Source organism: Papio anubis, chromosome 7 (assembly GCF_008728515.1).
Source record: "Papio anubis isolate 15944 chromosome 7, Panubis1.0, whole genome shotgun sequence".
Taxonomy (NCBI): domain Eukaryota; kingdom Metazoa; phylum Chordata; class Mammalia; order Primates; family Cercopithecidae; genus Papio; species Papio anubis.
Genome location: NC_044982.1, coordinates 100666440 through 100671956, shown reverse-complemented (window position 1 = coordinate 100671956; position 5517 = coordinate 100666440).

The window sequence follows — 5517 nt, the reverse complement described above, 5'->3', positions numbered from 1 at the left end:
TTGAGAAAGAATGTATAGAAAGTAAATATTTGAGACCCTTTTTTTGAACAATATTCATATTCTGTTTTCATGTTCAATAGATAGTTTGGCTGGGTATAGAATTGTAGGTAGGAAATCCTTTCTCTTTGGAATTTTGATAGCATCACTCCGTTGTCTTCTAGCTTCCAACATTGCTGTTGAGAAATCTGAACTATTCAACTGCCTGATCATTTGTATTAACCTATTTATTTCCCTCTGAAAGCTTACAAGAGCTTCATTTGTCCCAGTTACAGTAGGAAGAATTCTAAGATGACCCTTAATGGGTTACACTCATGTATAATCTGAGGACAGAAACTCAGACTTACTTCTAGCCAATAGAATACAGCAAAGGTGATGGGAAAGTCATTCCCTTGGTTAGGTTACATTATATAACAAAGGTGATGGGATAGTCACTCATGTGATTATTTTATGTTATATACAACTCCATCTTAGACTGGAGTGAGAGATTTTTCTGCAGACTTTGAAAAACTAAAACTAAGTTACCACATTGTGAGATGGTCTTTGAAAGCACAATATGGCAAGGGTAGCTCTGAGAGATGAGAGTAGCTCCTAGCTGACAACCAGCAAGGAAGCAGGGACCTCAGTCCTACAACCACAAGGAACCAAGTTTTGCCAGCATTACCACATGAGATTGGAAGAGGACCCCAAGCTCCAGATAGGAACACAGCCTGGATTGCAGCCTCATGAGACCCTGAGTAGAGGACTCAGTTACACTGTGTCTAAACCCCTGACCCATGGAAACCGTGTTATGCTAAATGTATGTTCATTTGAACTACTTCAGTTTATGGTAATTTATTACACAGCAGTATAAAACTCATACTAATACAACAGCATTCTAAAATTTCACAATATAGATATTAGTGTTGGGTTTTCATGTTCTTAAGTTATAAACATTTTTTAAATTACTTCATTGATGATTTTCTCTTGTTCACTGTCTTTGTTTTATCCTTCTGACACTCTTATTATTCAGATGTTGAGCATTTTAGATTGAAATTCTATAAATTGTTTTCCTCTTCTACTTTTCATTTTTCTTGTCTTCCTGGTATACTATCTGAGAAATGTGCCTAGTTTATCTCCTAACCCTTGTATTGAGTTTTTCATTTCTGCTACCATGATTTTAATTTCTAAAAGTTTATTTTGTTCTCTAAATATCCTTTCCTTTGTGATAGCATCATGTTCTTGTTTCACAGATGCTATCCTACCTGTTTCCTTTTTCCTGTCCTATTCTTGTTTCCTACCTGTTACCTTTTTCTGTCTGCCTACTACCTTGTTTGGTATTCAGTCGTTCACATTAGAATCATTCTCATATTCTCAAATCTCTGTTAATTATATTTAGGAGTGGGGACCTAAAGCATTGATTGAAAGTCCTGAGCTCATTGTGGCACTTGTTGATTGTGAACTACACTGTTAAGTGATACAGCTGGGCCATTTGCTAGGGAACCTCAATGTAAGTCTCTTCAGTCTTTCTTATTGAGCTACTCAGATTCCCCAGAAACAATTATTCTAACCTCCTGCTGGAAGTTAAAGGGCTGTGTTCTGGTATTCAAAGAGGGTGCAGAATAGAGGAGAAAGCCTGGGAGTCTAAGCATCCAGTTTGCATTCAGTCATTTTATCTTCCTATTTTCAGTACAGTACCCATAACTTTGACTGTGCCTGGTGTATTTTATCTATGGACACTCTCTTTTACCTTTCCAGAAAATAAACTGCTTGTATTTTGGCCATGATGTTAGGGCTTCCTAACCCATCAGCAAGGAATGAGGGAGAAAATGTCGGCATCTAATTGCTTATTTTTTATTGTGATAATACATATATGATATAACATTTGCTACTTTAATCATAGTGTGAATTACATTCACAGTGTTGTTCAACCATCACTACTATTTACTTCCAGAATTTTCCTCACCCCAAATAGAAACTCTGTACTCATTAGGCAATAATTCCCCATTCCTGTTTCTAAAACAGCTTTCCATCAGTCCTCTTTATTCCCACGTCTATCTCCAGTTCTGAATGTTGCTAATGCCACCAATCCCTGAGCCTTTGAGGATTCTGCAGTGTAAATTTGGTTGATTGGTGGATTTTTTCACTGCTACCTTCAGAGTCTTCTTTCTCAGGTCATCTTCATATGTTATCACTTGTCCATCTCCTTTCTAGCTTCCAAAATTATACTGTTGTCTCCACTCTTATTTTACCCAACCTTGTGGATTTATAGCAAAAAAAAAAAAAAAAAAAAAAGAAATCCTTTACTGGTAGTTTTAGTGGAGTTACAGGAAAGTATGAATTTAGATGAGTGTGCTCAGCTCTGCTCTCTGATCAACTTACCAAACACTCTAACTTGCAACTGCTTTTTAGCTGATTCTCTTAAGTAGATGATCATAGTATGTACAGATAGAGTTTTAAGACTTCTTGCAACATGTTCTGTTAAGTTGATGCAGCTCTTCCCTTCAGCTACAAACACATAGAAACACTTGATATTGTTGATATTGTTTGTAAAATATGGCTGCACTTGAAAGAAAGAAAGGGAAATGTCATAGTGCCAGAAATCAAGAGATAAGTCAGAGCCAAAAAGGTACAGGAAGATCATGACCATCTGCACAGGGTTTAGGGTCTATGGACGAGAGTTCTAAAACCCACCCAAGTACAGGAGATGCTTCCTTGGCCCTTGAGATAGGGAAGCTCAAACCGAGCTGTAATAGGTGATTTTTGTGTCCCACATTATTTGCCCCTGGCCAGCCTCTGATTTCCCTAGAGATGAGTGTTTTACCTATCATGCACCTGAGAAGAGGGACCAGAACATGTGAGTCTAGTAGACCAAGGTAAGATGTTTGAAAGAATTTCACACGACAGAGTGACGGTATCTGATTCACATTTCCAAGAGATTCCTGTGGCTGCTGCATGGAGAATAGATATTAGTAGAAGGAGGGAAATAAGTTGGGAGAGCATGCCAATAGTCAAGAGGAGCATTCTGGTTATCTATCACTGTGTAAGAAACCACCCCAAACTCAGAAGCATTAAAACAATAACTTTCTGGCATATAGAGAAAACTGTAAAATTTTAAAATAAAAAACCAAAAAAATTATTTAATTATGCTCATTATCTATGAGTCAAGAATTCAGAAAAAGTGCAATGGACATTGCTTGTCTATGCTCATGATGTCTGAAGCCTCAGCTGGGAAGTCTCAAATGGCTGAGATGATTTAAATGGGTGGGAGCTGCAATAGCGGAGTTAAGCTGGAACTGTTAACTGGAATACCAACATGAGTGCCTCTTGGGCTTCCTCATAGTATGGCAGCTTAGTTACAATAGGGAGCATCCAAAGTGAGTGTTGCAAGAGAAGCAAAAAGAAACTTTTTATGATCTATTCAGAGAAGTCACATAACCTCACTTTCACCATATGCAATTAGTTAAAGTAGTCTTGGGCCTACCCAGGTTCAAGGGGGAAGGAACATCAACTCCACCTCTTGATGCCAGAAGTGTTAAATAATTTGGGGACCATGTTTTAAAACTGCTAAGGCAGAGATTATTATGGCTACAAATAGAGTCACTAACAGTGAAGATGGAGAGTGAAGACAGATTCAAGAGGCATTTAGGAGTCAAGCCAAGAAACTTGCTGTTGAATTAGATGCTAGAGAAAGGGGGTGATGGTGATGTAAAAAGAAAAATCACAAAAGACTTCTAGGTTTTTGGGCCAAGCATTTGGGTAGATGGTAGTGCCATTTCTTGGCTGAGGAAGGAGTTATCACAGGAGGTCCTATTTCATTCTAAATGAAGGGTTTAAAAATTGTTTTTGACCACATAATATATACAGACTCTGCTTGAAATGTTTGAATTTTTATTTAATCTTTAAGACAGTCCTGTGAAGCTGGTATTTATTTTTATGCCTACTTTTATTTTTTGTTTATTTTTTATTTCATTTTTAGATGTAAAAACCAAGATCCTAAGAGTAAGCTATTTGCCTAAGGTTACACAAGTAAGTGGCAGAGCGAGAATTCAAACTTCAAGGACTCTGTGTTTTCTATTTAACTATTCTGCTTCCCAAAGAGTCACTGAAGCTCGTGAAGATTAAGTAATTTAGCTAAGATTGCACAGGAAATAACAGAACTAGATTTTAAAATAAGTTCTGGCCCTAAAGCCACTGTTTTATCCAGTACAGGTGATGATTGACAGCAACAGGTGTTTCGCTGGCAGATGTATCCCTGGGGCCCCTGCAATTGGAAGAATATGAGCTCTGTCAGTGGGGATGCCAAGATACCCATGGTCTTTGAGGCTCTCTGGATGTCCTATGCACATGGCAGTGCTCTTTGAATGGTAGATAGTTCTCAATTTAAAAAAAAAAGAAAAGAAAAGAAACGCCTTGCCATTAAATGACTTGACCTAGAAGTTACTCGCTAAAAATTATCCACAAGTCATCCCATCTACCTGGGGCATGGTGTTATGGATGTTCCTTGAAGACAGAGAGCTACCTGAGTGTTTGCCCAAAGGGAACAGTAGTATCACTACCTTTGAAATATAAAAGAGAAGCCGTTTGCTTTACTTAAATCCCGAATCTTTGATCATCCACGTCAGGTTCTTTGATGTTGGCTGCAATCTGTAATTGCTACAAATTAACACTCAGGTAGGAAACAGGTTAAAGAGGCAGGGAGAAGTGAAATTAAAGACTTAGATCTGAACACAGGCACCTTTTTTCTACCTCTTTTCTCCTCCAAAATGAGGCTTGTTCATTGTCTCTTCCTTCTGCTAGAAGTTAAGTTTCTTGAACCTATGACTTATCTGCCATGTACATTTAATCATTTTAGGGTTCATTTAGACTCTTAAAAGGAGTCTCAAGTGCAGTAGGCCCTCAACAAGTGCTTGTTGAATAGATGAGTTAGTGACTTAATTATTAAGTTGATAACTATTGGTTAAATTTCAGGTGCCAAGTCAGTTACAGACTTCCCATCCTGACTGCTCACCATGTGGACCAGGATAACTTCAGCCAGAGAGCAGCATAGGGTGTCCTGATGTCTGGCATGCTGCCTGCTGGGCAATCCTCCATCCATTACCCTGTTGGTTCTTCCATGTGGCCATCTGTCCCCAGTCTAGGGAGTGCCAGAGGCCCAGGCAACCAGGAGCAGCTGGGTCACCTCCCAGATCAGCCTGTCCCCCTCCTGCCCACACCAACCAGGCTGCATCTGCCTCCTGCCCACTGCTGGCACCAGCCATCTCTACCCAGAGAGATGACTGCCTAGGCCCTTGGATTCAACAGGGGACTCAACTCAGGACATTTGATAACCTTAGCCACAGAAGTGAAAAGAGGAAGCAAGGAGAAAGGCGGTGAAGGAGAAAGATAAAGAGGAAATGAAAAAGACATTAGTTTAAAAAGAAAATGAGTTTCTGAGGAAGAAAAATCAAGGACAAAGTGAGAAACTCTTCCTTCTTATAATGGATTTTTCCCAAGCATGTTAAATTCTTCTCTAGGAACTTGACTGAACTGTGACCAAGA